Here is a 27,284-nt window from a genome sequence, read left to right on the forward strand (position 1 = left end):
GACCGATTCATATTTGGAACTACTTCCAAATCAGTCAAAAACTTTCTAAGTCATACTACTTCCTTTGTTGTTTTGCATGCAACCACATACTTCGCTTCCACTGTGGAGTCCACAATACAAATTTACTTTATACTCCTCCGTTATAGCTCATCCTTTAGAGTGAATACTGATCCCTAAGTTGATTTTCTCATATCTATATCGGTTTAAAAATTAGAGTCAGTGTATCCTGTAAGGATCAGATCCTTAGCGCCATGCACAAGTGGTTGGTTTTTGTCTAACAGTAAATTATTTGTCATTGACCATTCTCAACTATTAATAAAATCTACTTATGAATAAACATTGACTACGTGAAGAAAGTGCTAGTGGTAAATGGAAAGAGTAATACTTGGGTACCGCCCAGGCTACACTCATATGAATGCCTCCCCTTCAATCACAGAAAGTTAAAAATATAAAAAGAATATTTGGAAAAAAAAAATTCATGTGGAAAATTGTGTTTGGACACTTGGTTGAGTTGCATAAATTTTTTTTTTGCTTGAAAATAAATAGAAAAGTAAGAAACATTAAAAAAAAAAAAAAAAACGGTCCAAAGTACTTTTTCCACTAGCCTTTTTGGTGGATTCCCGCACGCTCCTGAGCTTGTATCTCTTTGCTCTATTCTTTTCATGCATTCAGGGAAATGCATAGTTTTAGGTTTAGGATGGGAGGTATCTTTCCTACTTTTGTGGTTATTTTTATCCTATTATGCATGTTAATGAGGAATTAATGATGATATGCGCGTTTTTTTGAATGATTTAAATTTTGAAGAAATATTTTTTCGAATTAAACTTTGAAAAGATGTTGAGAGATCTTTGGTGTGGGTGCTTTTGATGTTGATTGTCAATAATGAAACTTGAATATGCATGTTGGACGACTTACAGTGGAAATAGGATAGCATTATCTTGAGTATGATCTATTTATGTCCTTCTTTGGCATCCAATATCATGAGCACATAGTCACTTTAATTTAGGAACTTTAACTAAAATAAGGATTAAGTTGAATGTATTTAGTTGTCACCTCAAAAGGTTCCACTGGTTAGGGATTTGATATGCATGATAGTTTGTAATGTCAGACTAAGAATAAAGAAAAGAATAGTATTTTTACTTTTGAAAATGAGTATACATTCACTAACAAATGCTTTAAAAGAAATATCTTTTTATGAATTATGTAAACTTGTAATGTATATGCATAGAGGGGTAAAAAGAGCTACCTTTGTCGTGATCAGTTAGGACACAATTGACTAGGTATGATTCCTTGTAGTGAATGTGTAAAAGCTAGTACTCCTAGGTAAACTAATGCAAGTTTAAAGCCCATTGTGATTGAAAAATTAAAGCACCTTAGTGAACATATTACTTTCTTGAAATTTGTGGATGCTTGATGATTGGTGCATGAGCCAAAGTAGGGAGAAAATTGGAGAAGCTTACTTAATCCTAATGTTAGTTTTTGTATTTTGAATTAAATGTGACTTGCGCACATACACATGAGAGATAATTTGATTTGGCCATGAATTATTATGACATTAGTGTTGGTGCCCTAAATCTTGTAGGGTCCTATAGTTTGTAATTGTATTGTATAAACATTTTATTTATTTAATAAAATATGAGATGTTTTATTTGACATTTAGTAGTATCAAACCTACAAACCAATAAACTAACATCCAAGGTTATCTTCTGTAGCTAACATGTATTTAGAGACATATAGGTGGATCATGTTTAAGTGATAACATAAATGGTCTGTAGTAGATGGATAAGGCTAGATACCTTATCCTGGTGACACTACGAGTATGACCCGCTTTGTAGATGTTACAATTGTTGTAAAGTGCTACAAATGATCTGATCCTGATTATTCATGTGGAAACATGTGAGCAAGGATATTTTAAACCAAGGATTTTGTATAAGACCGAACCACGAAATAACTAGTCTCATTATATAACGTCATTCATAATAGAGACTTACATTTCACCAGGATGACCATAGGTGACATGACCTAAATCCTTAGTGAGTTGTGAACGAGCCTATGAAGGTAATCCTCAAGTTTTTGTGGGTGAGAGTGGCCAGATCGCCGACTCAACAAGCCTACCATTTTAGGGATTGATTGGGGAGTTAGGAACACAATTATACAAAATAGAATTCACTCCTTCCCCGAGGTAAAGGTAAGTAGATAAATTTCTTTCTTAAGGGCTGATTCTGGGGATTGAACAATGTGGCACTACACCCTCTCCTGGCCCAAGACAGGGTTTAGTCATAGTTGGACAATGATTTATTGTTCATTAGATGGATCAATGGTAATTAAGGAGTTAGATGTAACTATAGGGGCAAAACAGTATTTTGACCTAGTTGTACTTACGAGCAGTTTGTGAAGAGTCATCGCACTGTTGATTGGTTATATCTAATAGACACATAAATATATTTGTAGTGCGAAGAGTGTAGTTGTTGGTCTTTAGTGAAATGCCCAATAGTTAATGGATGTTGAGTAAATTAATTAAAGAGTTTAATTAATTATTCAAGTACCATTGAAGCTTCAAGCTATAGGTTCATGCGATCCCCTCTGTAGCTCAACGAGGATTTATAAGAATCAATTTTAGATTAATTTGAATTGTTCAAATTAATTGAGGGAATTAAATATATGTGATAATTAATTTAATTTAATTATATCTGATATAGTTACTATAATGTATTTGATACATTATAATATAAAGTTGATTTGAGAGAAAATAAAATTTGAATATGATTCAAATATTAATTATGCAAATTGGATTCATATAATTAAATTTAATATAAATGGGATTTGTATTAAATATTGTTGTTGAGAGAATTAAATTATAGGTTATATTGTATTGGATACAATATTAAACTATAGGTTATATGTTATATTTGATATAACATATAGTTTAATATATATTATATGATAAAGTGATTATCATATAACCCTCCCCCCCCCCCCCCCCCCCCCCCCCCCCCCCCATTTTTCTCTCTACTACGTGTTAGTGGGAAGAGGGGTTAAATTGGTTTTTTTTCATCTTCTTCCTCTTTCTATTTTTGTTACAGAAAGAGTTCTGTAAAAAGTTTTGATCTCTCACAATCTCTCTACTCTTTTAATTCTTTCCCTCACCAAAAATCCAAAGCGCACACACTCTTGGATTCTCATCCTAGAGAATACAGAGGAATTTAAGTGATGGTGTCCATTGTGGGGTTTCAAGTTCGTGATTTTGCAGAGAGGATAAACGTGGAAAAATTGGATCTTCAAGGGTGATTTCCTAATATCCTTTTCCCAATTTAACACCCCTAATTATATTATAAAAGTTATAATATAGTGTATGGATGTATGTTTGAATATGTATGTTATTATTTATTTCATTACTTTAGTATATAAATGTTATGTATGTTAGTAATGAAATGGAATTATATGAAGTATGTCACCACTTTAGGGTATTTTATAATTGTTATAATATTACCCAAGTATGCTTTCACATGCAATGTATGATTTTAATTAATTTCATTTTTTTTATAAAAGTAATTAAATGAAATTAGAAATTAAAATCAATAATTCATAATTGCATGCAAACCTTAGGGTAAAATCATATTTTAAAATAGTTTTAAAATATGATTCATATATACCTAAGATCACTTTTCTAATGAGATTAGAAATTTAAGTTTAATCTTTTAATTGATTTAATAGGATTAAATTGATTCTTAATTAAAAGATTAAATTTGTAACAAATATATCTATAAGGAACCCTTTTGTCTAAGGTTTGTTCTGTCTAGGCAGGGGTATTTAAGTTGACAGAAACATAACACCGCTACCAAGGAACTTACTTGGAAAGGTGAATTAAATAGATTTGTTACAAACATGCAATGTTTGATTAAAGTTGTTTAGAATGTTTAATAAACATTAATCAAAGTTGTTTAACTATCCAAAGTAAGTGTTACTTTTGGGCTAATTAAACAAACACTTAGTTAAAATCAATAGCCAGATTTTCCTAAGTTAATTAACCCTAGGTAAAATGATCAGGGGGAGGAAAATGGGGTATATGATATTTCATTTTTTTCTCTTCACATCTCTCCCTAAATGTTCATATCGTGAGATCTATACTCGGCCTCGAGACACCTTGAGTGTTCCCCTATAAATAGTGTTTGTAGATCAATGGAGAGAGTGTTTATAGTAAGTGGAAGAGGGACAAGTGTCAACTAATCCCTCGGTCTCTCTCATTAGTTTGAGGTAAAGTTTCATGCTCGACCTCGAGTCACCATGAGTGTCCCCCTACGAATAGCATTTTTCATGATGCTTTATTCAAACTCTAGAAACAGACAAGGGTTTGTTTAGTTTTTTGCCCCAATCAATTTTTTCTTACAGTTGGCTCATTATGGCGGAACTCTAGAATCTAAAATGAAAGGTTGCACTTACAAAAAATGTTAAGTGAGTTTAACTATTTCAGGAACGAACAATGATGATTGATAGTTACAGTAACATGGAGTTGTTCTATCTATTGGTTGAGATAGTCTCATTTCAGTGAAGGGGCACCTGATCACCTACGATGAATTTTTTCCTTTCCCAGTGAAGCATAAATGCAAAATAGATGTCACTTAGAGTGTATTCGATTATTTTTCTAAAATTGATTGGTTTTTCTAAATAGGTTAATGCAAGATGTACTAATATAAATAATTTGTATAGTTTCAGCAATTTATTATGACTTCCACGACTTTAAATCTACTTGCTGCTGACAAACTAAAGAGCAAAAATTATACAACCTGGAAAAACACAATCAACACTATACTCATCATCGGTGACCTCTGTTTTGTCCTAATGGAGGACTGTCCGCCTATTCATGCTCCCAATTTCACTCAAAATGTTTGAGAGGCATACGAGCATTGGACACGGGCAAACGAGAAGGCCCGAGTATATATTTTGGTAAGCCTTTCAAAAGTCTTGGCTAAGAAGCATGAGCCCATGATCACTGCCCGTGAGATCATGGAGTCCCTGCAAGGGATGTTCGGACAACCATCTTCACAACTCAGGCACGACGCTCTTAAACACATCTTCACTGCTCGTATGTAAGAAGGGGCATTTGTTAGAGAACATGTTCTCAACATAATGGTCGACTTCAACGTGGCGAAGATGAATGGGTCTGTCATTGATGAAGCCAGTCAGGTTAGCTTCATTTTGGAATCTGTACTTGAAATTTTCTTTTAATTCCGTAGCAATGTTGTTATGAACATGATTGACTATAGTCTGACCACCTTACTCAATGAGCTTCAAACTTTTCAGTCCTTGATGAAAGGCAAGGAACAAAAAAGAGGCAAATGTTGCCTCATCCTCGAAGAAATTCTATAGAGGATCGTCCTTTGGAACTGAGTCTATTTCTTCTTCTTCCATCATCCTTTGGAACTGAGTTTATTTCTTCTTCTTCCAGAACCAAAAAGTGGAAGAAGAAGAAAAGTGGAAAAGGGAAAGCTAACCTACCAACTACTTCTCAGAAGGGTAAGAAGGCCAAGGGTGCATAGGAAATCTGTTTCCATTGCAACCACGAGGGACATTAGAAGAGAAAATGTCCCAAATACTTGGCAGAAAAGAAGAAGACCAAGCAAGATAAATATGATTTACTTGTATTGGAGACCTATTTAGTGGAGAATGATGATTTTGCCTAGATAATTGATCCAGGCATAACTAACCATTTTTGTTCTTCATTTTATAGAATTAGTTCCTGACTACAACTGGAAGCTGGGGAGATGACGATGCGTGTTGGAACTGGGCACGTCGTTTCAGCTGTGGCAACGGGAGAACTCCAGCTGACTTTACAAAATAAATATGTTTTACTTGAGAATGTATATGTTGTTCGTGGTCTAAAAAACAACTTAATTTTTGTAAAGTGTTTGTTAGAACAAAATTATTGTATTCAATTCTCTGTAAATAAAGTGTTCATTTCAAATAATGGTATCAATATTTATTCTACTAAGCTGGAAAAAAATCTATATGTGCTAAGACTGTTAGCGACTAAAGCCCTCCTTAACACTAAATGTTTAAAATTGCAGTAACTCAATATAAAAGACTTAAAATTTCTCCTAAAGAAAATGACCAACTTTGGCACCTAAGATTAGGGCACATCAATCTCAATAGGATTGAGAGATTGGTAAAGAATGAACTTCTAAGTGAGTTAGAAGAAAACTTTTTACTTGTGTGTGAGTTATGCCTTAAAGGCAAAATGACTAGAAGATTTTTTATTGGAAAAGGTCATAGGAAAAAAAAAACCCTTAAAGTTTGTATATTCAAACCTCCGTGGTCCGATGAATATAAAAGCAAGAGGAGGGTTTGAATATTTCATCAACTTTATTGATGATTATTCAAGGTATGAGTATGTTTATTTGATGCAACATAAGTCTAAATCCTTTAAAAATTTTAAAGAGTTTAAAGCGAAGTTGAAAATGCATTGAATGAAACAATTAAGACATTTCGATCTGATCGAGGTGAAAACTTTTTTTTTTTACATTACATTCTAGAACTATTTGATAGAGCATGAAATTGTATCCCAACTCTCAACACTTGGTACACCTCAGCAAAATGGTATATCATAAAGGAGAAATAAAACCTTGTTGGATATGGTTCGGTCTATGATGAGTTACGCTTCCTTACCTGATTCGTTTTGGGGTTTTACAGTATAGAACCCGTTGGCACCTAAGAACTGTGCTTCATCCAAGACTGTTATGATAACACCTTTGGAGTTATGAAATGGTCGTAAAGCTAGTTCACATCATTTTAGAATCTAGGGGTTGCCCAGCTATTTGGGCAAAAAATAGGTGTCGTTAATTCTATCTAACCCAAAATAAATGAAATTTATAATACTCAAATTACAACTAAAACTAACACGTAGCAATAATGGTGTAAGAGGTCGATCTCAAAGGAACCTCTATAAATTGGCCAAAAATGAAATGTGAATTTGAAAAGATAACAATTGTGGGGTTCTTTTGTAAAAAAACTAATTAAAATCAAAGTAAATGCAAGAATTGATAGGAAAATTTTAGTAATGAGAGAAATGAGAGAGATTATGTAATAAATTTCAATGAGAAACTGAATCTTGGGAATTTTATGTAATTTAGCAAGTTCTATCATGGACTTAACAAAATTCATGCAATTAAGTTATTTCATATTTCATTAAGGAAGTACCCTAATGCCCTAATTAGCCAATTAAACAATCAACTAAAATTTAGTTCTTAATTGCTTCCTAAAGACATTCCACAATTAGTTCCTAAATTGCATTAAACTCATGGGTTTACTTAACAATGACAATTCTTGAAATCAAAAGACTGAAAATTCAAGATTGATTATATGAATATTCTGAATTAGTAGGTTCTTTCAAGAAAATAGGAAAGGAAGTCCAACTTTCAATCAAGATTACTAATTCTTGCAACCTAATTACAATTTTTTTATAGAGTCATGTAATTTTGCATACAAAAATCAATTAAATTTGAGTTGTCAATTCATTTTTAATCAATTTCATTCAAAATCTCATCAAGAACATTCAAGAACAAGTAATTACATGAAAAAGTTCAAAGAAAAGTCTCAAGAAAATGCTAATCTACATAATTCCCCAAGAAAAAGATTTTCCTAATCATGGAGATGTAAATTCTTCAAGAAATCCATTGAGAATTACATAAATGGTTCAAAGAATGAAGTACTTTTGAAAGAATCTCTCAAAAAAATTACAAAAGAATAGCTCTAGTGTTCGTGGAAATCGAAATCTCTCTAAAAAAAAGTGAAGTTCTCCTCTTCTATGAAGTCTGAAACTAAAGCTTTTTGCCTTGAAGAGGGTCGTAGCATTGCGACCCTACGATTATGGAGTCTAACGCTCACTTGCGCAAGCGCAAGGTCATGTTTTTATTTTTTCGTCATTCTCTGGAGCATTGCAATGCTGCGTAGAGCATTGCGACGCTGCCCTGTTTTGTAGTAAAATGTAGCATTCTGTCCTTTAATGTTGAGCTAGCATTGGGTTACGTTATGAAGAGAGCTTTGCGACGCTCTGAGCATTGCTGAATTGTGTAAATTTGATCCTTTTGAGGGACAAAGTGGTAATTTGAATTTGCTCTTCTTCTTAAGTGATCCTTTTGGTCTATTTTGGCTCGATTTAGCTCCATATTCTTTGTGATGACTCCATTGTTTATGGGATTGGATTTTACCTATTAAATAGACATTTTAAGCAAATTAATGAAATAGAATTGGGGGATTTAATACTAAGAAAATAGCTCTTTTCAAGACCTACAACACATGTGCTTAAGGCAAATCCTAAGAAACTGAAACCTCGTTCAAAGCTATGCCTATTTGTAGGCTATCCCAAAGGAACGAGAGGTGGTTACTTCTGAAGGATCTCATAACAGAGAGTTCCATGAGTGCGTTCGGATCGCTCCGATCTCACAGTGACTGAAAAACATCAATATACATTCGACACATATAGTTATGCAACCAATCTTAATTAACGGCATGCTTTGAACAAGAAATCAACAAGGGAAAGAATTCCATACCAGTTGAAGATGTTCTTCACACTTCGAAACTCCAACGCAGCGGAAACCCTCCACGCAATCTACCAGTGCCCAGCAATAGCGTCAACAAAATCAGCACGAACAATCGCACGAACATGAACGCTGCGGGGACGACACCACCACTAAAGAGCCCGGGTATTCTCGGAGTGAAAACCCAAAGGTGGGCTTTGGTGAATTCTGTAGAGGAAAGAGGAACACGAATCGTGTAGGCGATAAGCAAGTGGAAGGGAAGAAAACGCTATTGCATAGCAGAAATGCTTATCGATTAGGAAGAGCTAAACGATCGTGTAGGATTTACTAAACGATTGTTTAGGAAAAGGTACATGATCGTGTAGTAAAATCGGCACACTATACAATCGTTTAGAGAAGCTATCCGATCGTGTAGGCGACAGTGTGCGATCGTTTAGATGCGCGAAGGACGATCGTTTAGGCGGAGAAGAGCTAGCGTATAATCCCTCGATTTTCTTAAGCGATCGCTTAGAATTCTCCAACGCACGCTTCATGAATTCTCTGGATGATTGACCTTCGGGGGCGTGTAAAATGAAAACATTTTTCATTTTAACTCATCGGTTATAATAACTGACGTTCCCCACTAACCCACATCTAAACGTGAAAATTGGCTTAATTATCATATAATTAACCAATTAATTAATTAATTAATATAATTATATTATATTTTTATCCTATAGTTTGATATCACATATCTACTATAGTATTTTCTCCTCTACTTGATATAAATTATATTTATATCTAATTTCCTCCAAACTAATGTATCTCATACATTTAGCCAATTATAACATATATAATTAACCAGTCTAATTATATCATATATAATCAAACTTTCTCTTGTCAATTTGAACATTTCAAATTATCCCAAACACTAGTTCTCGACTTTATCCAAGCTACCCAGGGGACCTAATGGACTTGTGGCTCGAAGCTCCAACGGTCCGTGAATAGCTGACTAAACTCTTTAGCCAAGAGATCCACCATCCATTAACTGTTAGGCATTTCACTAAAGACCAACAGCTAAACTCTTCTTACCACAGATATTTTCTGTGTCCACGGATATAACCAATCCTGAGTACATGACCCTTCACAGATGCTCGTAAGTAAAGCTAGGCAAAATTATCGTTTTGCCCTTGTAGTTACATCTCACTCCTTAAGTACCACTGATTCCTCTAATGAACAATACAACATAGTCTAACTATGTGTGAACACCTCTCGGGTCAAGAGAAGGTGTGTGGCGCCACATCGTTCAAGCCTCGGAATCAGCCCTTAAGGGAGCTATCTATCTACTTACCCCTGCCTCGAGGAAGAAGTGAATTTCATCTTGTGTAGCTGAGTTCCTAGATCCCAAATCAGACGAATCCCCAAAATGGTAGGTTTGAATCGACGATCTGGCCACTCGCACCCATACAAATCAAAGGATCGCCCTCAATGGCAGGAGTTTCCAACTCACTTAGGATTGAGATCATGTTACCTATGGTCATCCTAGTGAAGTGAAGTATCTGTCATTAACGGTGTTCTATAACGAGACATTAACACTTCGTGGTCAGGTCTTATACAAACTCTTTGTATAGGACGCCCCCACTTTCATGTCCCCAACACGAATAATCAGGATCATACGATCTATGACAAGTCACAACACTTGTGACCATTCCACAAAGCGTTACCAGGATAAGGTTTCCCTCCTATATCCATATACTACAGACCATTTTGGTTATCACTCAAGACATGATCCACTTGTATGTCACCACATACATGCTTGAGTCACATATAAATAACCAGGGATTTTATGTTTATTGGTATGTGGTAAAGCAAATAAAACAAGTAACTGAGCAAAAATACAAGATGTGAAGTAAATATCATATATTAACAATACAAGCGTTTGTACAAACTGTTTACAAACTACAGGACACGAGACTTTAGGGCATCAACCCCGACAAGTTCTTCGACCCTAAAGAAAATAAAGTGTTTGTATCGACAAACACTACTTTTCTAGAAGAAGACCACGTGAGGGAGCACAAGCCCTGTAGTAAGATTGTGTTGAATGAAATTTCCAAAGAAACTACTGAAACTTCTAGAAGAGTTATTGAAGAACCCAACACCTCAACAAGAGTTGTTGAAGTTGGATCATCTAGTAGGTTAAATCCACCTCCAGTTTTGAGGGAACTTCCACGTAGTGGGGTGGTTGTGAACCCACCTATCAATTATATGGGTTTATCATAAATCTTAGCTATGGTAGCTGATAGAGATGTTAAAGATCCATTATCTTACAAGAAGGCAAAGGAGGATGTTGAAAAAGAGGAATGGATCAAAGCTATAGATCTTGAAATGGGGTCTACGTACTTCAATTAAGTTTGGGATCTTGTAAATCAACTTAATGGGGTAAAACCTATAGGTTGCAAATTGATCACAAGAGAAAATGAGGTACTGATGGAAAGGTACAAACCTTCAAGGCTAGACTTGTGGCAAAGGGTTATACCCAGGTTGAGGGAGTTGACTATGAGGAGACTTTCTCACCTGTTGCCATGTTAAAACCCATCCGAATTCTCCTGCCCATTGCCTTATCTTATAACTATGAGATCTGACAAATGGATGTCAAAACTGCCTTTCTGAATAGCAATCTTGAGGAGACCATTTATATGCAGTAACCTAAGGGATTTATAACCCAAGATGAAGAGCAAAAAGTTTGTAGGCTTAATCGGTCCATCTATGTATTGAAGCAAGCTTCTCGATCTTGGAATATAAGATTTGATACTACGATCAAATCTTATAGCTTTGGTCATAATGTTGATGAGTGTTGTGTATACAAGAGAATCATCAACAGTTCAATAACTTTTCTAGTGTTGTATGTAGATGATATCCTACTCATTGTGAATGATGTAGGTTTACTGACTGAAGTTAAAAACTAGCTCACGACCCAATTCCAAATGAAAGATTTAAGTGAGGCTCGGTTTATTCTGGAAATTCAGATCTTTAGAGATCAAAAGAACAAATCACTAGCTCTGTCTCAGGCATCATACACTGACAAGATGCTTGTCAAATTTTTGATGCAGAGCTCTAAGAGATGTTTACTCCATTTCAAACATGAAGTTTTATTGTCTAAGAAACAGTGTCTTCAAGAGGTTGAGGAAATGAGACGGATCCCCTAATGTATCCGATGTTATGTACTAGACCTGACATACAGAGAATGAAGGATTTGATCATTGGACCGCTATTAAGAACATCCTCAAGTATCTACGGAGAATGAAGGACTACATGCTCGTGTATGGTTCTAAGGATTTTATCCTTAATGGATACACGTACTCTGATTTCCAAACTGATAAGGATTCTAAGAAATCCGCATAAGGAATAGTGTTCACTCGTGGTGGAGTAGTAGTCTGGAGCAGTACCAAGTAGGGGTGCATTGCTAACTCCACCATGGAGGCTGAGTACATAATGGCTTGTGAAGCTGCTAAGGAAGCTATATGGCTCAGGAAGTTTCTGATTGATCTGGAAGTGGTTCCAAAAATATCAAAGTCCATCACCCTTTATTGTGATAATAGTGGTACTGTGGCTAATTTCCGATAGCCTCGAAGTCACAAACGTAGGAAGCATATAGAGCGGAAGTATCATCTCCGAGGAGATGTGATCATCACACAGATAGCTTCAAAGTACAACGTTGGTGATCCATTTACAAAGGCCCTTACGGCTAAGGTGTTTGAGGGTCACCTGTAGAGTATGAGTCTATAGATAGGCAACATATAGTCTAGGGCAAGTGGGAGATTTTATACTAGGCACGTATTATGCCCTAGTTTATTGTTTTGTATACTTGTATATTAGCTTGACTTTTACATTGTACACCCCACTAGCTTTAGGACAAGTAGAAGATTGTTGAGGTTGGTGCCTTAAATCTCGTAAGGTTTTGTAATTTGTAATTATATTATACAAACATTTTATTTATTTAATAAAATATGAGATGTTTTATTTGACATTTAGTAGCATTAAACCCACAAACCAATAAACTAACATCCAAGATTATCTTCTATAGCTTAAACATGTATGTAGAGACATATAGGTGAATCATGTTTAATTGATAACCTAAATGGTTTGTAGTAGATGGATAAAGCTGGATACCTTATCCTGGTGACACTACGAGTATGGCCTGCTTTGTAGATATTACAATTGTTGTAAAATGCTACAAATGATCTGATCCTGATCATTCATTTGGAGAAATGTGAGCAGAGATATTCTATACAAAGGAGTTTGTACAAGACCAGACCAAGAAATAATTAGTCTCATTATATAACCTCATTCATAATAGAGACCTATATTTCACCAGGATGAACATAGGTGACATGACCTAAATCTTGAGTTAGTTATGAACTCCTGCATATGAAGGCGGTCCTTTGATTTCTATGGGTGAGACTGGCCAGATCACCGACTCAACAAGCCTATTGTAAGACCCGCACCTTACTTTTCCCTTTTTAACTATCTTTTCTGTTAAGTTAAGCAAAATGTTGGGTTAAGTATCTGAATTAGATGGGATTTTTACATCCCAAAGTAAAATATGAGGTTGAAGCTGGAGAAAATGGATAAGTAAAAAAGCTTAGCTCTCGTTCACATCATCCTGGGTTGACAAGGGAAATTTTGGCTAAGTGTTGATCGTACTGAAGGATGCTTGAACATCGAGTAAGCGTCAAGCGATCATCGAGTATAAGAGAGCAAGAAAGAAGGCAAGCCATCAAGTATAACTGATTGAAAAGGGTCGAGTATCGAGTAGATGCTACCGAGTGTCGAGTATATGTGAACGAGGAAGGAGGCGAGTGTTAAGGGTGAGTAAGAAAGGCTCGCGTGTCGAGTTCGAGTGTCGAAGGTGAGCAAAAAAGGCTCGCGTGTCGAGTTCGAGCGTTGAGTAAAGGCACGTGTCGAGCGAGCCTCTAGCGTCGAGTTCCCCATCGAGTATTTGACAGAGAGTCTTGGAATTGTCTATCGAGTAAGGAAATCTCCCCATCGAGTTTCCCCAACGAGAAACGAGTTGCTCGAAACACTTATATTTAAATGCTCAGTCTTAGACTTCTCTTTGAGTTATCTAGATAGATGGCTTAATCTCAACCTTTGATCTCCATTAATGGGTGAGGTGGCTTAAGGAGATTCAGGTGAAGGGCTGGACAGTAGTATAAAAAGAAAGAGGACTTCAAGGGCTCATTTTGGACGTTTTACTCAAGCAACCAGGCAAACTTGTTACCATTGGAAAGCTCTTCAAGTCTAGTTGCTGAAATCGAGCCTTTGCGAGGGAGATCTCATCGGAAAGAAGGCCAGAAAATAAAGAAAGATTCGTAGGTTTATTTTCGGGCAATTCCGGGCACTCGACGAAGAAACATAGATCTAGACCAAACCACTTGGATTTTTTAGATAAAACTTTAAGGTATTCTCGTAGACATCTTTCCAAGTAAGTTTGTAGAAGTAACCTTGACAAGAAAAGGTCTATGGTTCGAGTTATATATTTTGGGACGTAACCCTAGAACTTTACTTAAGCAGGAAGTTGCGGTTAGAGCTATCGAGAAAGATTCGAGAGCCTAGGTTAAACCACAAGAAGTTTCACATTGAAAATTTTAGGTAATATTGGTAACAAAATTTCAAAGATGTTTGGAGAAGGAACTTTCATGAAATGGGTTATAGTTTTCAAGTTATTTACATTAGAAGTTGAATATGGAAAATGTTGGTCGATTGGGAATCCATTGCCAAGTATGAGCTTAGTTAAAAAAAGTAGTCTCAAAAGGGTGGCCAAGTAGAAACTAAACACTTATTCTTTTATGTGTAGAAACTACGTACATTGGAGAGGCCTACAAAGCTTAGGAAGAACCAAGCCCAAGGATTTCTGAGTGACTAAATGTTTTCAAATATGTCCACAAAAGGGACATGTGGTTCAAATGATTTCATGCTAATGTTCATGGTTTTCCAAGCAACTAAAGTTATATTGTATTTTAATTGAGTTTTATTAATCCTAGCGTATGTATAGAATGTATGAAAGAAATGCAACAACATGTTCTTAATTGTGAAGCATGCATGTGACTGATAACGATGCTAGAATTTCCCATGGATGTTATGTTTCTAATGTACCGAGTATCGAAGGTATAGAAGGTATATGAGGAAGTACATAAGGTGTTGACGGTATTTAGTATGCTTCAAGTGCACGTAGGTAGTTTTTTATGAGAGATCGAAGTATGGGTCTCCTGGCCACAGTCTTCGTTAAGGGACCAAAGTATGGGTCTCACGACCTCGAATGGATGTTGGGAGCTTGAGCTATGAATGCTCGTTCTCAACTAAGGTTTGCTAGCATGATTGATTACAACACTATGATTAATGTATAATACTATGCTAGTTGCTTGAGGTTACTTTCCAGCATGTTCTTTATTTTACATTAAAGCATATGAAAGGTTTGAGAAGAAATGTATTTCCATGTGTCACTCACTGGGCAACCAGCTCAATGTTTTCAAATGTTTTCCCTTTTTCTAGGTAGCGGTCAGTTCCCTCGCGGTTGAATTCCCTGTAGCTTGCCACCCAAAGTTTGGTGACCTTAGGAAGAAGCTTATGTTAAACTTGTTTTGACGTACATACTTTTGGAAAGGAGTTGGGGAGTTGTGAAACTTATTCTCTTTTGGGACACATGTTATTTTGGTTATCTTATATTTGTTTTCTTTTGGATTTATAATTAAGATTTGCACTGTTTAATTTCATGGATGTGTTTGTACCAAGTCGTTGCATATTCAGGATTAAGCAGGTTCACTTAAGTTAGGCAGTAAGTGCCGGCACCTAGGTCGGTAACTACTGCCGTCATATCCTCTTCTGATATTAGAGGGTGAACTAAGAGGGGGTGTGACACCTACCATTTTAGGGATTCATCTGAATTGGAAGTTGGGAACATAGCCACACAAGACGGAATTCACTCCTTCCCCGAGGTAGAGGTAAATAGATAAATTACTCTCTTGAGGGCTGATTCCAGGGCTTGAACAATGTGGCGCCACACCTTCTCTTGGCCCGGGACAGGGTTTAGTCATAGTCGGACTATGATTTATTGTTCATTAAAGGGATCAATAGTACTTAAGGAGTTAGATGTAACTACAGGGACGAAACGGTAAGTTTGGCGTAGCTGTACTTACGAAAAATTTGTGAAAGGTCATTGCACTATTGATTGGTTATATTAAGTTGACATAGAAATATATCTGTAACGTGAAAAGTGCAGTTGTGGGTCTTTAGTGGAGTATCCTACAGTTAATGGATGTCTAGTAAATTAATTAAAGCGTTTAAGTAATTACTCAAGTACCATTGAAGCTTCAAGCTACAGGTCCATGAGGTCCCCTATGTAACTTAACGGGGATTTATGAGAATCCATTTTGGATTAATTTGAATTTTTCAAATTAATTGAGAAAATTAATTACATGTGATATAATTAATTTAATTAATTATATATGATATAATTACTCTAATGTATTTGATACATTGTAATATAAAGTTTATCTAAGAGGAGATAAATATTTGAATGTGATTCAAATATTAATTATGTGAATTGAATTCATATAATTAAATTTAATATAAATGGGATTTATATTAAATATCGTCGTTGAGATAATTAAACTATAAGTTATATATTATATTTGATGTAACATATAGTTTAATGTATATTATATGATAAAATGGTTATTATATAAATATATATTAATATTTTTATTTTTTAAAAAATGAGGGAGTCCCTCCTTTTTTTTCTCTACTACGTGTCAGTGGGAAATGGGATTGATTCGTTTTTTTTTTTTTTTTTTTGTAACAAAAAAAGATGAAAACTTAATGAATAAATGTGAGGTGGTCTTAATTTTTTCTAAAAAACAATTTGTTAATAGTCTTTTACCTTCAATAAATGGACAAATTTAGAACTATAACATCAAACATTTCCACTCACAGATAGCCACGTGGAATAATTATCATATTTATCAGAACATAGAACAGCAATGAAAAGTCAAATCTTTTATTTAATTAATTGATTTAATAACATAAAATGAAGTAGGTACACGAATAGGTAAACACAAAAATGAAATTAAGGAGAATATATGAAACAGAAAAAAGAAAGAATCAACCTTTGATTTGAAGATGTTGACGAGAATAATAATGTTGGATTGATATTCTAAGGCTTGGCTGCCTGAATAGTGTACTCCCGAGGAAGGCCTTGAAGGAATCTCTTTTTGTCGGTGCAGTAATTATAAATCATATAATTCTTCTGAACCCATCGCACCATTTTCTGGTTGCCGGAATCAAGGGCCTCCGACAGCCATGGTGCCCCATTGGCTTCAATGTTCTTGATCTCCCTTATTGGCCTCCCATCCACGTAGAACCTAATTGACCCCATATTACACCACACAAACACAAAATTATTTTGGCTACACAAAGATAGGTGCAACTTTGATAACACCAAACTTTTTTCATTAGAAAAGGTGGAGTTTCATCTTGAAACTAATTACTGGTGAGAGAAGTAATTCATGTATCTTATATTTCAAATGTGAAATCCTCACAAAAAAAAAAAAACATTATTATCCCTTGTCCACGAGTGGTTTTTAGGTGAATACACATACTTTTAAATCTACATCTAATAGTTATTAAGAGGCTGTCACTCTTTAAATAATTTTTTGAGATTCGATCATTAGTAACTAATGTACGTTAGAGATTCATCAACATAGAAATATGCATTTTTTTTAATGAAAAGATATGTACAAGTGTGTACTTACACTATGCGAGCAGGATTCCAGAGGAAGGAGTAAGTGTGAAAATCAGCAGTTGGATCAAACTAAAGATAGAATTGTTGTTCTTATTCCCTTGTCCTCCTACATAAATATTGGTATGTACAATATATGGTTGCCCACTTACATTGCCAAGGAACCCGAAGTCTATCTCATCCCATGAAGACCCTTGTGACACAAAACAAAAAAATATTATAGATATCAAAACAACAAAACTTTATGTTAAAAACATACACAAAATAAATAAATAAACAAAAGGGAATTAATTCTTACATAATATGTTGTGACTGTGCCAGGTGAATTGCCAAGAACGAGTTTAATTTTCATATCAAATCTACCAAATAGATAATGTTTCTTTGATTGAAAGCTGGATCTAGAAGCTTTGTCAAGAGACAATATAAGGAGATTGTCATTATCCATGACTTATCCTCGGCCATCTCCCCACGTTACATCCACTTCTTGATAGAAGTTCACAGTTTTTTGTTACAGAAAGAGTTCTGTAAAAATTTTTGATCTCTCACAATCTTTCAACTCTCTTAATTCTTTCCATCATCAAAAAGCCAAAGCCCACATGCTCTTGAATTCTCATCCCAGAGAACACAGAGGAATTCAAGTGGTGGTGTCCATTGTGGGGTTTCAACTTCATGATTTTGCAGAGAGGATAAATGTGAAGAAATCAGATCTTCAAGGGTGAGTTTCTAATATCCTTCTCTCAATTTCTATAAGCATGGTGTATTTTTAATTTTAATGCATGATCATTTTGTTCCTTCCGTAAAATTATGGTTTCTGTAAAATTTGAGATTTGGGTCCGATCCCGTTTTCGGTCAAAGTCCTTCAAATGTATTTGCTTGAATATTTCTATCTAAGTTTCTAACTAGATATTCTTGGAGGTGTGAATCTCTAGCACATTTATATGGAATTTCACTATAATCTTGTTCTATCTTTGCTCGGGACTAGAAAAATTCTAAGTTTGGGGTGGTGAAACGCACCTAAAATTTATTTAGAGTAAATTTTATTGGGTTTAATATGTTTGTTAGTGTTTTCATGGAATTTGGAATAAAACAAGTATTGAAAGGCAAAAGAACTAAATTGAGTCAAAACAACAAAGAAAAAGTCAAGAAAAAGTAAAAAAAAACCCTAAAATAGGGTAGCGTCGCAAGGTCGGCGCTGCCCTCGGTGCTTTTTCCTGAGAGGAGATTTTTCAGACATATTGCATAGCATCGCATGCAATGCTTCGGGAAGGGATGTGTGTGTAATAGCCATCAAGTAGACAGTGTCGTGACGCTATCCTAGAGCATCACGGTACCAACTTTCATTTTTTTTTTTTTGGACAAATTTTTCAAATTTAAAAATTTTCCTCTATAAATTCTAAGGTTTTTTGTTAGGTTTATGCCCTACAACTCGTAGATAGTAAATATAACATTCGACCGATCATTAACAAAGTGTCATTAATGTTTATTACAATAAATAATTATTGCTTATCTTGTAGTTATCTTTCTTAAATAACCCTAATCCAATAAACTAACATCCTAGACTGTTGTATGAGTCTTGAACTATATGTGGAGACATACGGGGATTAGTGTTCAAGATACAACCTAAAGGGTCTATAGTATATGGATAAGGTTGGATACCTTATCCTGGTGACACTATGGATACGACCCACTTTGTATTTGATACAAATGCAATGATCCAACGTGTTCGTGTAGAGGACATACAAGTGGGGGTATCCTATGCAATGAGTTTGCATAAGACCGGACCACAAAATAGTAACCTCTAAATGTAACTCTATTGACTAGTTAGGTTTCTATTTCACTAGGATAACCTAGACAACTTAGTTTCAATCCTGAATGGATTATGGACTCCAATTCACGAGGGATTGTCCTTTGATTTTTGTAGGTGAGAGCGGCCAATTCACCGACTCAATAAGCCTACCATTTTGGGGACAAGACCGAGTGGGGAGTTGGGAACATAATTTCACGATATGAATTTCACTCCTTCCAGACTTTAGGATAAGTAGATGAGTGTTTCTTTAAGTGATGTCTTTGAGACTTGAACAAAGGGCCTTACTCTCTCACTGGCCCGAGACTGGTTTCTATTTGATGGTTGGATCACAAACAAGATGTTCATTAGAGGAGCACTGGTACTTAAGGATATAGCGGTAACCTAGGGGTAAAACGTAATTTGACCTAGGTGGTGCTATGAAAACTTGGGAAGGACTAACTTGCTGTTATTAGTCAATATTTGTAGACATAGAAATATATCTGTAGTGAGAAGAGTGCAACTGTGGGTCTATAGTAGAATGTACCAATAGTTAACGAATATTGATTAACTTAGTTAATGAGTATGGCCAATTAATCTTATATCATTGGAGCTTATGATCTGTAGGTTCATTAGGTCCCATGGGTAGCTCATAAAGGGTATTGAGATAATTAAAATAATTTGAAATTGTTAAATTTACTTGCATTAATGAGAGAATTAAAAATATAGGTTATGTTCTATTTGATACAATATTAACCTATAGGTTGTGTTATATATTGTGTTATATATGATATGACACACACACACACACACACACACATATATATATATATATATATATATATCACGAGTTAGTTATTATATATATAATATATTTATTTAAATTAAATTTAGTTAATTTTAATTTTAATTTTAAAACTAAAGGGAGGGAAATAACTTTCCGCCCCTTAATTCTCTCTTAATCTCATGTAGTGAGTGGACTAGTTGGGGTGATAATCTTTTTCACAACAGATGTGTGATAGAGGTGATAGCACAGAAAATGTGCCCCCTCTCCTTAATTCGGGATCGTTAGGCTATTTAATGTGTTTAATTCATGATTTTGTAGGTCTCGAGTGTATATGAGGTCGAACGAAGCATTTAGGGCAAAAAGACGATAAAATGGCCAAGTTAGGAGCTAAATTGCACCAAAGGGGAAAGAAGGTCGAAGAGTTACAATTCTACCCTCAGCCAAAGTGTTGCAATGCTAAAAAAGAAGTGTCGTGCAATGCTCAAAGACAGAAGTGTTATATTTTTGTGTGAAATAAGGTAGAGTTGCAATGCTACGAACATTTGAGGAAGGCGTGCATGTGCTGGCTTGCGCATTGCGGTGCTTGTTATATATCATATTTTCTGTCCAAAACGTAGGTTATCACTGCATTTTGCCATTTTTGGGCTCATTTTCCTCCCCTCAATAGAATAATGTAATTTCTTGCCATTTTTAGCATCATAGAGCTTGATTATTAGTTTTAGAGCATGATTTGTGGCTAAAAGGTAAGTATTTAGCTTGGGTTTTGTAGTTTATCTCCATTCCTTCTTCATTCTTGAGACTTGGGTTGTAATTCTACTGAGATTGTTATGAATTTTATGAGATTTCATCTTGAATTCTTTCTTCAATCTATCTTGCATGAGATAATCTGACAAATTATGTTAGTGTGATTGATTGCTTTGATTAACCCTAATTTGTAATCGTTAGGTAGTTAATCACCTAGAAGCAAAGGTTAAGTAAGTTTGTGAAGTCAAATTGAGATTCCATTTACGTTAATCATTTTCACAAAGCCCCTTTTGCCAATTGCATTCTATATGTTTCGAAGTTAAGAAATCTAAAACGAGTCTTTGTGGATCGACTCTATACTTCCTTTTCTATATTTAGTCAATTAAGGCACGAAAATTAATATAGGATGATATATGACCTAGTGCAAATTACCAAATTTGGCGACATTCTGAGGAGCCAACGAATTCCTTAATTTTTGGGGCTTATAGTGTTGGGGTTGATGACCTAAAGTCTCGTGTCCTGTAGTTTGTAAACAATATGTACAAACACTTGTGTTGTTAATATATGATATTTACTTCACATTTTATATTTTGCTCAGTTAATTATTTTATTTGCTTTACCACAAACCAATAAATATAAAATTCCTGATTATCTGTATATGACTAAAGCATGTATGTGGTGACATACAAGTGGATCATGTCTTGAGTGATAACCAAAATGGTCTGTAGTAAATGGATAAAGGAGGGAAACCTTATCCTGGTAATATTACGGATGCGACTGGCTTTGTGGAATGATCACAAGTGTTGTGACTTGTCACAGATGGTCTGATCCTGATCATTCATGTTGGGGACATGAGAATGGGGGCGTTCTATACAAAGAGTTTATATAAGACCTGACCACGAAGTGTTAACGTCTCGTTGTATAACACTGTTCATGACAGAGGCTTCACTTCACTAGGATGACCATAGGTAACATGACCTCAATTCTGAGTGAGATGAGAACTCCTGCCATTGAGGGCGGTCCTTTGATTTGTATGGGTGTAAATGGCCAGGTCGCCGATTCAAACCTACCATTTTGGAGATTCGTCTAATTTGGGAGCTGGGAACTCGGCTACACAAGATAGAATTCACTCCTTCCCCGAGGCAGGGGTAAGTAGATAGATAACTCCCTTTAGGGTTGATTTCGAGGCTTGAATGATGTGGCGCCACACATCTTCTCTTGGCCCGAGTGGTGTTCAAACATAGTTGGATTATATTGTATTGTTCATTAGAGGAATCAGTGGTATTTAAGGAGTGAGATGTAACTACAAGGGCAAAACAGTAAATTGGCCTAGTTGTACTCACGAGCATCTGTGAAGGGTCATTGTACTCATGATTGGTTATATTCGATGGACACAGAAATATATCTGTGTTAAGAAGAGTTCAGCTGTTGGTCTTTAGTGGAATCACTGACAGTTAACGAATGGTGGATCTCGTGGCTAAAGAGTTAAGTCAGCTATTCACGTACCGTTAGAGCTTCGAGCCATAGGTCCATTAGGTCCCCTGGGTAGCTTGGATAAAGCCGAGAACCAGTGTTTGGGTTAATTTGAAATGTTCAAATTGACAAGAGGAAGTTCAATTATATATGATATAATTAGACTGGTTAATTATATATGATATAATTGGCTAAATGTATGAGATACATTATTTTGGAAGAAATTAGACATAAATATGATTTATATCATGTAGAGGAGAAAATACTATAAAAGATATGTGATATCAAACTATAGGATATAAATATAATATGATTATATTAATTAATTAATTGATGGATTAATTATATGATAATTATCCAATTCTTCCACATTCCGACGTGGGTAGTGGGCAACGTTGGTTATGGTAACCGGTAGGTTAAAAATTAAAAGAGTTTTCATTTTTCGTGTCGTGCATTCATTATTTTCGACCGCTCAAAAGAATTTGTGAAACGATCGCCCCAGAGCCCATACTATAGTAGCTCTTCCGTCTAAATGATTGTCTACCTCATGATTTATCTAAATGATCGTATACATTTTTCCTAAACGATAGTTTCGCTTTTCATACATGATCATGTAGCTCCTATATGCGATAAGCAATTTTGCTATAGGATAGTACTGTATTATCTCCCACTTACTTATCGTCTACGCGACTCATTGTCCTCCGTCCTCTACCAAACTCACCAAAGCCCACCCTTTGGGTTTTCATTCCAAGAATATCCGAGGTTCATTAGTGGTGGTGTCATCCCTACTGCAGTGTTCGTGTTCGTATTGATCGTCCTGTTGCAGTCGACGTTCTCGCCAAGTGTTGGTAGATCTGTTGGAGGGATCTGCTGCGTTGGGGTTCAAGAGTTTGAAGAGAGTCTTCAACTAGTATGGAACCCTTTCCCTGTTATTTATCATGTTCTGAGCATGCCAATAATTATATTTATGTGCATAACTGTATGTGTTGAATGTATACCATTTATATTTTGGTCATTGTGAAATCAGAGCAATCTGAACATGCTCATGGAACTCTCGGTATGAGATCCTTCAATTGGTATCAGAGCCAGGTTTCTGATACTCCGATTTCATCTGTTGCAACGAAATAACATATACATTCATGGTGGGTGCATTTCTACACTATTTTAATTGTTAAATCTGCTGTAGATGTGCCGGATTAATGGATGTTTTCGGGATGAATAGCTTCGGTTTGTTTAGATCCTTTTACATTTGTGGTTGTTTGTAAAGGCCCCTGCATTTTTGGGCATTAATAATCGTTATCGAGTCTGTATTCAAAGTTTGTTTGAAGTTTTTATTCGTTCATCGAAGTTATGGGCAAAGGTTGCGGCTCTTCGAGGAAGGAGATGATCTAGGGTTGATCGCATCGTGCAGAAGAAGTTCTACGCGATCGTTGTCCATCACATCATACAGATCAAGGAGTACATGATTGCAAATGAACGCATTGGTTAAACGATGGGGTATGCAATCAAGAGTTGGTCGCATCAGGTTGACAATCGGGCACGCAATCGCTGAGTATCGTTTAATGCGCACGCGCTAGACGATCATTTAGGTCATCAAGCTTCTTCGCTTAGTAACTGACTAAACGATCGCTTAGCATTGCAAGGTAAATCGTTTACCAAGTTGCACACATAGGTTAGACGATGAGACACTCGCGTATCGTTTAAAGTGCGCATGCTAGACGATCGTTTAGGTCAGCAAGCTTTATCGCTTAGTAACTGACTAAACGATCGCTTAGTAACTAAAGGTAAATCGTTTACTTGTCGTCACACCACACGATCACATGGACGATCAAGCTTCGCAGCCTCGTTGTCGTCTACGCGATTGTTTACTTATTCTCCTATCATCTAATGCATGCTGAACGATCATCTACCTACTGGAGTTTGTTACATGATGAAGACCTCCTGACGGTTCAAGACCCAGTTCGCCTGTGAACTAGTTTGCTCGATGAAAAATGTAATAGATAGGGTTTTTCATTCCGGATTTTGGTTAAAAGGCTCATCCCGGTCCATTAATCCTTTGTTTATTACATGCGATGTATGTTTTATATGTCATATGGTATGCACATATAGTAAATCCCACCTTAGGTTATGCAATGATCATGCATCATTTCTTTATTATAATTGTTATAATTTAGAGAAGCATGATTTTAATTATGTAAAAGCATGCTCATGCATCATATAATATAAGAGTTATATTTATGCATGCATAAAAAGTATTGACATGCATCATCTTTATATTATAAATGTCATAATATAAGGATGAATGATAGCATGTTTGCTTGGTTGTTATGATTTATATAAAAGTTATATATAGTAATGACCAGACATTGTATGAAGCATGACACATAGGTTATTTTATAAATCTTATAAACGCCTCATTGTGCGCAATGATTTTAGTTGTTTCTTTTTAAAAGTTAAAGAGAAATTAGAACTAAAAGAAATAAGAAAGACATGCATGCTCACTTAGGTTTGGTTTTAAAGTGTTTAAAACTTGGATCACATAGACCTAAGATCACAGTTCTAATATGATTAGCAACCCTAAAGCTTTAATCTTTTAATCAGTTTAATAAGATTAAATTGGCTAATAAAAGGTTAAAGTGTAGCAAATCTATCTATAAGATACCTTTTGTCTAAGGCGGGTTCTGACTAGGATGGGATATTTAAGTTGACGGAAACGTAACACCCCTACCTGGGAACTTACCTAGAAAGGTGAATTAGATAGATTTGATGCATGCATGTAAGATAAGGACAGTCCATTAAAGTATCTAAATGTGACTACTTGAACTTGTTAATATTTCATTGACAAACGTTGTTTATGAGCAAAGTTTAAAAAGATGACTTAGACTAAAATTAGTAGCCGGATTGTCTAGGTTAATGAATCCCTAGGTAGAACATTTAATGGGAGGTACTTGGGGCATAAGATGCTTCACTTAAACTTTTGACTTTTCTCCTAAATAGTTCACACCGTGAGATCTATCCTCGACCTCGCAGCACCTTTGGCGTGTCCCCCCAACAGATGGTGTTTGGGTAGGTCAATATCAAGGTAGATGGAGAGAATGTTCGTAGTAAGTGGGAGAGGGAAGTGCGACAGCATATCCCTCGGTCTCCCTTGTTAGGTTGAATAAAGTTACTGTGCATCACCTCGAGGCACCCTGGGAGTGTCCCCCTAAAGGATGGCAGTTTTGCACGTATGATCTCCTGTAAGAGGATAAGGTAACTTAGTCTCTTGTCCTAATCTATCGTTTCCCTACGATAAGCGCATTAGGGCGGGACTCTGGCACCGAAAGCGAGGGGTTACACTTACGAGGAATAGTTAAAGGTTAACGATTTTGGACCGAAAAATGGTGGCTGTTGGTTCAGTTCCAAGAGTTGGTTCTACCTAATGGTTGAGAATGTCTCATTCCAGCGAAAGGACAATTGATCACCCCACCGGTGGTGTTTGTCCTGACTCACTAGGGAATCATTGCAAAATAGAAGTCTATAACTTAGGGTACTTGAAACTATTTTGCAAAACTGATTGGTTTAAAAGTGGTTTAGCAAAATCTAATAAAGTTTTGTTCGTATTTTCAGCAACTTTTTCAAATGGCAATAGCCACCTTATCGTTGTTAAGCACCGAAAAACTAATTGGCGATAACTTTTCAACATGGAAACACATGATCACGACGATCCTAATCATCGAGGATCTCATGTTCGCTCTCACAGAGGCTTGTCCTTCTATTCCAACTCCAAATGTTGCTCGAAATGTTCAGGAGGCATATGAGCGATGGACAAGGGTGAATGAGAAGGCTCGAGCCTACATCTTAGCAAGTCTTTCTGAAGTATTGACTATGAAACATGAGCCTATGGTCTCAGTGCGTAAGATCATGGAGTCCCTACGAGTGATGTTTGGACAACCGTTTGAATAGCTTATGCATGAGGCTTTTAAATACATATTCAACGCCAAAATGCAAGAAGGCACGTGCTAAACATGATGGTCCACTTCAATGTGGCGGAGTTGAATGGGTCTACCATTGATGAGGGCAGCTAGGTTAGCATAATCCTGCATTATTTTCCAGAGAGCTTCCTGCACTTTTTTAACAATGTGATTCTCCTCAACGAGTTGCAGACATACCAATCTTTACTGAAAAGTAAGGAGAGGTAGAAGGGTGAGGCAAATGTTGCTTTATCCTCCAGGATGTTCCATAGAGGTTCGACCTCAGGAACGGAGTCTGCACCTTCTACTTCCAACTCTGTAAAGAGGAAGAAGAAGAAGGGTGGTAAGGGAAAAGGGAAGGCACCTGCTAACCCACCGCCTATCGCCCCAAGGAGGCATCCACAAGTTACTAAAGGAAATTGTTTCCATTTCAACCAAGATGGACACTGGAAGAGGTACTGTCCTCGGTATCTGAAAGAGAAGAAAGCAGCCAATGCTAAGGCCAAGGCTGATAAAGGTAAATATGATTTACTTGTGCTTGAAACTTGTTTAGTGGAGAATGATGATTCTGCCTGGATAATTGATTTAGGTACCACTAACCATGTTTGTTCTTCTTTTTAGGGGATTAGATCTTGGTGACAGCTAGAGGCTAGTGAGATGACGATGCGAGTAGGCACCGGACACGTCGTCTCAGCTGTGGCAGTGGAAGAACTCCTTTTAGCTTTACAGAATAGGTTTCTTATTTTAAATGATGTATATATTGTTCTTGAACTAAAAAGGAACCTTACTTCTGTAAAGTGTTTAATGCAATGTAAATACACTGTTTCTTTTGATTTGAATAAAACGTTTATTCATAAAGATGGTGTTTTTATTTGCACAACAAATCAAGAATCGAATTTATATGTGCTAAGGCCGTTAGCCATTAATTCCCTCCATAATACTGAAATGTTCAGAACGATCGTAACTCAATCAAAACGTCGACGAATTTCTCCAAAAGAAAATGTCCAACTTTGGCATCTACGTTTAGGGCACATCAATCTCAATAGGATTGAGAGATTGGTGAAGAATGGACTTTTAAGTGAGTTAGAAGAAAATTCTTTGCCAATGTGTGAATCTTGCCTTGAGGGTTCTAGAGCCAAGGAGACTCTTGAGTTAGTGGAAAAGGTTCTAGAGCCAAGGAGCCTCTTGAGTTAGTACATTCTGACCTTTGTGGTTCTATGAATGTGCGAGCCTA

At 36.0% G+C, this 27,284-nt stretch overlaps 1 pseudogene; it reads right to left on the reverse strand.

Annotated features, from left to right (window-relative positions):
- Positions 1-16,725: 16,725 nt before the first annotated feature.
- On the reverse strand, positions 16,726-22,646 carry LOC120073706 (putative xyloglucan endotransglucosylase/hydrolase protein 23; annotated as a pseudogene).
- Positions 22,647-27,284: the final 4,638 nt, after the last annotated feature.

The sequence above is a fragment of the Benincasa hispida genome, chromosome 3 (genome assembly GCF_027475165.1).
Source record: "Benincasa hispida cultivar pf3 chromosome 3, pf3_genome.v1.1, whole genome shotgun sequence".
In the NCBI taxonomy this organism is placed as follows: domain Eukaryota; kingdom Viridiplantae; phylum Streptophyta; class Magnoliopsida; order Cucurbitales; family Cucurbitaceae; genus Benincasa; species Benincasa hispida.